This window comes from Octodon degus, unplaced genomic scaffold (assembly GCF_000260255.1).
Source record: "Octodon degus isolate 3935 unplaced genomic scaffold, OctDeg1.0 scaffold00101, whole genome shotgun sequence".
Lineage (NCBI taxonomy): Eukaryota > Metazoa > Chordata > Mammalia > Rodentia > Octodontidae > Octodon > Octodon degus.
Window position 1 is genome coordinate 3,101,803 of NW_004524677.1, and position 8,542 is coordinate 3,110,344.

An 8,542-nucleotide genomic window follows, 5' to 3' on the forward strand; every position below is an offset into this window, starting at 1 on the left:
TATATATATATATATATACACACACACACACATATGCATAATACTAAAATATTTAACATGAATAAAAGGAAAAGAACTACATTATCAACTCAACTGCTGCAATCAAAGGTGAAAAAACTGAACAACAATCTTCATAGCTCCCTCCCTCTGAAAAGAAACAAAATACAAAGCAAAAAATTCCACTACAGAGAATTAAATGAGCATTTCATTAAAATAATACACTTTATCTCCCTCAACTCAAAGGCTATGTCATACATAGCACTAAAAATGCTGACTTATCTCAGTGAAAGTCAGAGAAAGAAAACAATACTCATTATTTTTAAAAAACATTTTTATGGTGCCAATTTAAATATCTGTATTGAAGACATTGCACTTCCACTTATAGCACAGTGCTTAAAGTGCAGTGCTATGTTTCCCTGTGCACATGTTTCATTATTCAAATATTGAGAATGCCCAGTACTTTACTATAGCAGCTCAACTTTAATAAACTGCCACAGAATTTGCTACAAATTTAGGTCCTTCCATTTTAATGGCTGTGGAAGATTGCTATATTTATATTAAGGGTTGGCTTAATCAACCTCTTCAATGGTGGGCCCTGAGGAAGCACAACCAGAGGGAGGCACTCCTCCACTAAGGAAGCCCCCAGCATGCCACCTGCACTCTAGTACAGCTGGGTGATGATGGGATTGCAGACTTTCTCCACCTCCTTCTGCTGATGTTCAAATTCTTTTTTCTCTGCAATCTGATTCTTATCTATTCAGTTGATGATTTCATTACACTTGTTAAGAATTTTCTGTTTATCTTCATCAATAATCTTGCCTTGAAGTTTCTCATCTTCAACAGTTGCTTTCATATTGAAAGTGTAGGACTCCAATGAATTCTTGGAGGACACTTCGCCTCTTTGCTTCTCATCTTCAGCTTTGTACTTCTCTGCTTCCTGGGCCATATGCTCTATATCCTTGCTCAAATGGACCTTATCATTAGTGATGGTAATCTTGTTCTCTTTTCCTGTACTTTTATCAAGTGCAGAAACATTGAGGATGCCATTGGCATCAATATCAAAAGTCACTTCAATCTGAGGAACACCACAGGGTGCAGGAGGTATGCCTGTGAGTTCAAACTTGCCAAGCAGGTTGTTATCCTTGTTCATGGCATGCTCACTTTCACAGACTTGAATGAGAACACCAGGCCCAAGTAGGTAGTGAAGGTCTGGGTCTGCTTGGTAAGAATGGTGGTATTGCACTTGATGAAGACTGTCACGATGCCACCAACAGTTTCAATACCATGGGAAAGAGGAGTGACATTCAACAGCAGCAAGTCTTGGGCATTTTCAGATTTGTCTCCAGATAAAATGGCTGCCTAAACTGCTGCACCATAAGCAACAACCTCATCAGGATTGATTCTCCTATTCAATTCTTTTCTACTGAAGAAGTCCCGCAGAAGCTTCTGGATCTTGGGGATACAGGTAGAACCACCCACCGGAACTATGTCACAAATCTAAGACTTGTCTGGTTTAGCAACTCGAAGAGCCTTCTCCACAGGGTCCAGAGTGCCATGAAATGGGTCAGCATTCAGCTCTTCAAACCAAGCACGAGTAATGGAGGTGTAGAAGTCAATTCCTTCATAGAGGGAATCAATTTCAATGCTGGCTTGGTGCTGGAAGAGAAGGTTCTCTTAGCTTGCTCACATGCAGTATGAAGATGGCGGACAGCTCTTTTGTTCTTACTGATGTCCTTCTTGTACTTGCACTTGAATTCAGAAATAAAATAATTGACCATTTGGTTGTCAAAATTTCTCCACCTAAGTGGTATCTCTAGCTGTAGATTTCACTTCAAAGATTTCATCTTCAATAGTGAGGTCGACACATTAAAAATGACACCTCCTAAATCAAAAATCAGAACATTTCTTTCAGCTTCATTTTTATCCAAGCCATAAGCAATAGCAGCAGCTGTGGGTTCATTGATAATTCCAACTACATTAAGACCAGCAATAGTTCCAGCACCTTTGGTTGCCTGATGCTGAGAGTCATTAAAGTAAGCTGGCACAGTGACCACAGCATTGGTAACAGTCTTCCCTAGATAAGCTTCCGCAATCTCCTTCATCTTTGTTAGCACCATAAAGACACTTCCTCTGGGTAGAAGCTCTTTGTCTCTCCTTTGTATTCTACTTGAATCTTGGGCTGGATTGAATCATTCACCACCATGAAGGGCCAGTGCTTCACATCAGACTAGACCATAGCATCATCAAATCTACGTCCAATCAGATGCTTAGCATTAAAAACTGTGTTGGTGGGGTTCATAGCCACTTGATTTTTTGCAGCACCTCCAATCAGTCATTTGGTGTCAGTGAAAGCGACATACCTTGCAATAGTTCGAGTTCCCTGATTATTGGCAATTATCTCCATTTTTCCATGCCGGAAGACACCCACACAAGAGTAGGAGGTGCCAAGATCAATGCCAACTGCAGATCTCTTCAACATAGTTGCTTGCATATAGGCCTGGCTGAGTGAAGACAGCACATAAGAAGCCCCTCACCTACCAGTGCATTCAATGAGCTTAAAACATTATTTGAGTAAGAAAAGCCAATTCAATTTTGACAATAAAAAGAAACTAGAAGAGGGGCCAGGGAGATGGCTCAGTGGAATAAGCGCTTCCCTGGCAAGCACAAGGGCCTGAGTTCAATCCCTGATTCTGCCCTCCCCCACCAAAAAAAAAAAAAAAGAAGGAAAGAAACCAGCAGAATAAAAGTTTAAAAATTAAATAAAACTATCAGTGTATGACTAAACACCATCAAAACAAATGAAAATTCTGTTTTGAAACAGATAAGCCAAATACAGGTGCAATTCTGAAATAAAGTTAAAAAGTAACAAGGGAAAAAGATACAGAGATCAACTAGCATTGATACACATCAGAAATTCTCAGTAGCTGCAACAATTTTCTATCAGTATACATAACCACATGCAGGCTAGAAGCAAACAACAAAACAATTAGGTGTGTAGTAGACACAGCTGCACCTCACAAAGGAGGGTGATTATGTAATAGTGTAGATAGATTTATAAAATAAATTAATCTCAATATAACATACACTAAGATGAGCTGAAAATAAATGTCAGGAGGAAAGAGAAAAAAGAATCCAGAGGTGTTATGTACATGTACCAACTCTACACAGAAATGTAAACATTATGTACCACACACATGTAATAATAACATTTTACAAATTTCTGCAGAACCGTGATAAAAGCAACAACAAAAATTTCATAGCTAAGGGCTGGAAAGACAGCTCAGTAGTAATAAGCACTTGCCTGGCAAGCACAAGGTCCCGAGTTCAATGCCCAGTACCGGACAAAAAAAAAAAAAAAAAAAAATCACAGCTAATTGAACAAATAAGAAAAGAAACCTGGTAAAATTAAATTGCAATATAAAACACGTAAGTAATTCCCTCCTGTATCAAAGTCTTCTACAAAAAATCAGCAAGACAATCACATAGAATGTATAAAGGATATGTTCTCAGAATGAAAAATACAAAAGGCCAAAAACAATCAAGTTCACTCACAAAAAAGAAGAACATTACACAGAAGAAAAAAAGATTTAAGCATTAACTGTTTCTTTCAGAGTTTTTGGACCAATTTTACATGCTTATAGCTGGTCATCTGAACAACTACTCTGAAGACAATAATACACAATATAACAACCATTGCTGAATTCCTTTCATCTTGTTTTTTAAAACTGTATCATTTCTAATGTTTCTTATTTTTATTCTTTAAAATAAAAAAATCTAAAAAACTACACAAAAAATGCAAATTAAATCTACATGGTACCACATATAACCTATAAGAGTAATAAAAATCTACAAGCTTACAACACACTCTCAGAGCAAGCATACATTAATGCTTTACTGACAGATGTATAAAATATTTTTTTTAGATAATACTAAGTTTCAAAAGAAAAATACAAAATATTATTGATGTTAGCATAAATATAAAAGAGGTATAGGGAGATATTATATATATTCCTACTTGAATATACATTAAAATAATCCTGAAAAAAAATCAATAAGAAATTAACAATCGCTACCTGCACCAGTTAAAAGATAGAAAATGTTCTGGAGGAACTTAAAGAATTTCTTATTGTATGCCTTCTTATAATACTTTAATTATCTAGAAAAAAAATTATATAAATTTTTAAAATTTAAATATTATGTGTTTTCTATGGTGAGGTTTAGATACTGCTAAACTAAGGTTATTAAAAAAGGTTACAGAAGTTACAAACTCCAAGGAAATATTTGTGTAAAAGCTCTACTTGTTCATTCATCTTTGGTTGATCCGTCTGTCTGTCTAAGGTACTGAGGATTAGACCAAGGGACTGCTAAGATATATCCCCAGCATCTTTTATTTTGAGAAAGGATCTTACTAGGGTATCTAGCCTGACAAACTTTCAATCCTTACACCTCAGTATCAGGGTTATACTTTTGAGAAAAAGAATAAGAAATGGAACAAAACATGAAACAAGAAAAGGAGAACCATAAGAAATAAAAAGCTAATCAACAAAACACCAGGTACTTAAGTCAAGCAAAAATATAATTTAAAAACAGAAGGAATAAGCCAGGTGTGATAGTACATGCCTGTAATTCTAGCACTCGGGAAGCTGCAACAGGAGAACTGTTGCAAGTTCCAGACCAGGCGGGCCTACAAAGGGAGCTCAATGCCAACCTGAACTGCATAGGGAGATCCTGCCTTCAAAAGAGCCCCCCCGCCAAAAAAAAAAAAAAGAAAAAGAAAGAAAGAAGAAGAGTTTTTCAATCAATGTCAAGTACTAGAAAAATGAGAGAGAAAAAAATGACTGTGTAGTATAATTAGAATGTCATTAATGGAACAATTTTAATCCATTTTTCTTAAGTTTGAAGAGGAAGAGAAGCCAGACTATTTGACATTGAAAAACTAGAAGGGAATGAGAAAATAGACACTATTCTAACAAAACAAATTGGCAAAGTGAAAAACCAGCCACAACTGGAAGCATGGAAAATCTGGCAGCATTTAAACACAACTGCCAAGACCCAGCATATGACAATTAATCAGAGGCATAAATGTAAAAACACTAAGAAGCTGTAATCTATTTCCAGAATGCTCATCTGAGAGAAAGAAAAAATGTATAGCCATTAAATAATAAACTCATTGAAAATAATATACTCGATGAAGAAAATCAGAGAGGAGTAAATGATAATAAAAATTACCAATGACATCAAGTTTAAACCACAACAAAAGACCTTTCAAACACAACTATCCTTACCAATAAACTGCCTCTTTTATACTCAACAAAGGTCTGAAACTGAAAGTTCAAAGTATTTTGGAAACAGGTATCAAGACAAATCTCACAAGTAACAGGCACATCATCTAAGGATCTTTTTCACATTAAGAATCCCATTAGAAAGAAAACACTAAAAGGTAATTGAATTTCCCCCAGTTATCTTCATCTCTGTCAGCTCCTGCTACAATAACTTACTCTCCACAGCAGAGATAACTCAATTCTGTCCAGCAAGCATATGTTATGAATCTCCAAAGCAAACTTGTCTAAATCATTCTGGTCTTCTATCAAGGTTGGCTGTGGATATGAACTCTGACAGAAAGCAAACAAATTTATTTTTATCTTTCAATAATTCACTTCTTCCTGCTTTGATGGAAAAAATCATGAGATAAATATATGGTCTGCAGTTATTCTCCTATTATAAAGTCAGCTGAAATAGTTTTTATGACTTAAAAAGATTTAATGAATCATTCTTCTTTTTTTTTGAATCATTCTTCATAAACAAAGAAAATGTTATAGAAGAATATAACTGGTAAATTTGAAATTCCAATTTGTTAGTATTGTTATCTGCAACAGGATGAATTCAAGCAAAACATACGAGTCAGATACTGCTTATTATGTATGATATCTTATATATAATTTCAACTGCCTCATCTTATAAAAGTATACAAACTATATATTAAAAATAAAATACTAAAAAATTTTCTCAAAAGTACCAAAGAAACAAATATTAGATCTTAGAAGGAAATGTATTTCCTACGCATAAACCAGCATATACACATATGCAGGAAATGTATATCCTACCTATACCAGTAAGCATTTTATAACAGAAATATAAAAACTAAAAACTAAACAGCAAAAAAATCAGAAATCCTAGGTTCAAATTTGTTAATTTAAATTAGAATGCATATATGACTGTTCTTCAGAATATAAATGAATTCAAATTCAAATAATTAATGAACATAATCACTTAACTTAAAAAGATGAAATTTCTCACGAGAATTCTGATTTGGCTACAGCCTTTAATATCTACACTAGTACTTAGGGCCTACATCTAGATGACCCCCGCACAACACCCCAGGTACTCAGGTGGGCCTGGATCTGAGCTGGTTCGATATAGGGCATATGATACTGGGATTAATGGTGTGTGGTACGAAATTAGTGCACTGACTAGTTTTAGCACAGGTCTTGGTAGGGATAATAGAATTCCCACCCTGGGTGTGGATAGTTCCAATCGATAGGTTTATAGCCCGGATAGAATAAAGAGGGAAAGGGGGAAGGCAGGCTGGTGGCTGTGGCTGCCTCAGCAGCCTCCTGCCTGCCAGGCCATGGGCTGTTTCTCCTCTGCAACGCACCTCTGCCATCCACCCTGCCTTCAAGACAGCCAACAGCCTGAAGCCGATACAAACTGTGAGCTGACATCAACCTTTCATCCTTTAACTTTGAAAGTTGGACATTTTGTATAAGCAATGAGAAAAGTAACTAAGATACCAATCATCAAAATAACAATAATAACAAAAACTGATATTTTATATTGTTTTAACACACATTGTAGAATTTTACTCCACAATAAACTTTTTATTAAAGTTTCACCTTATGCATTTTTTACATTAGATTTTATTGGTACACTTTAGATACCTAGTGATCACATTTATCATAGAATATTTTACCTGTACATGACATAACTGTTTTCCCCCTCCTACCTTACCTTCAACTCTTCCTCACCTCCCTATTTATCAAGCTATGCTTCATTTTCCTTTTCTCATTTTCTTTTTATTTTTCCCTTCTTTCCTTTCCCCTTTCTCTCTTATTCTCTTCCCGATTTGGACATATTCCTCCTATTCCAAAATATAGTTGGGTCTTTATTTACACATCAGATACACAATGTAGCATTTACACACATCTCTCCAATGAATTTCACTTAAGAGTACAACCTCCAGATACACCCAATCTGCCCAGAGACCTCACAAACATACCCTTCCCATCGCAACGTCAATTTCATATAAAAGAAATTTAGACAAAGAATAGCTATTCAATTTAGTGTAGCATATAATCTGAAAATGTATTTTTACTCCATGTTCCTTTCATAGCATAAAACCAGTCTCAAAAGTAGGTTACCCCTAAGCACTAGGGAGCACTCCAAACAACGCAGCTAACAAGGGTCAATTGTTTTCTTAATGTAAACTGCGCTAACCTGTATTTCACAATTGAAATTGCCTATCCCATTACTTCAAAGCACGATGAAAGACACCATCATGGTAATTTAAAATATTGTAATCCATCATTCTTTTTTTTTTCAATAATTTTATTCAGAAACAAACAGCAATGTGAGAGTTTCAAATCCAATTAGTAGGACAGTTTCAATAATTAATACATTGTACATTGTTGTCTCAGTGGTTATTCCTTGTAAAAGACGCAGACATGACATCCTGTTTACAAACACTATTAGAACAAAAATATTTCTATTCATTGAATTAAGACAATGCAGCTATGTATCTATCCTATTTTGAATATACAGATACAAAATGGTCCTTCATTTGTATCCCCTTTTTTGTTTAGTTTTGTCAGAGAAGGGTACTGCACTGACATTTAAATATTATAGGTGCATGAATTCAACAAAATATTCCAATATAATCCAGTAGCCCATAATAGTAGTGGGTTTTCTGTAAGGTTGGCAGTGTCAGAAGTTCTTGATTTGAGCCTTTTATAGCTCAGGATATTAATATGGCTTTACATTTTATACTTCATTTTCATACTTTTCTTCTGGATGGTTAAGACCAAGATTAAGCAAGACCTATGTAACAAGAATTGTAGCTTTTGGATCTGATAAGGTCAGTCAAATCCCCTCAGGATTTATCCTGAAAACCCGTACAGCAGTTTGTAGATCCTTTGTCAGTGTCAGCCATGTGGATGAGTCACAGCCATTGCTTGACCAATTTGCTCTCTGTGAAAGCCTGAGAGAATGTTTTCTCTCCTTAGGCACACTCTACATCATCGATCACTTTCCTCTGTGGCCCCATAAACTCCTTGATCAGAAAATTAGGGACACAACTGAATTACATGATGTTACTTGAAGCCTTCTTATTTAAGTGGATGCCACTTAAAGATATACTCATAGGCTGCTTGTCATGACATGCCAGTTACTGCTAAGATGTCTCTCGGGTAGGTGGATGTTCAAGAAGAAAGGGGTGGTAAATGAAAGCAACAGACAGGAAAAGGAATATTGTGGGACTGTCCTGCTT

At 35.6% G+C, this 8,542-nt stretch overlaps 1 protein-coding gene and 1 pseudogene across 4 annotated transcripts in view; both read right to left on the reverse strand.

Annotated features, from left to right (window-relative positions):
* Lrba (LPS responsive beige-like anchor protein) overlaps positions 1-8,542 on the reverse strand; it is a 752,085-nt gene that overhangs the window by 384,741 nt on the left and 358,802 nt on the right. The window lies entirely within an intron of this gene.
* On the reverse strand, positions 570-2,479 carry LOC105743136 (annotated as a pseudogene).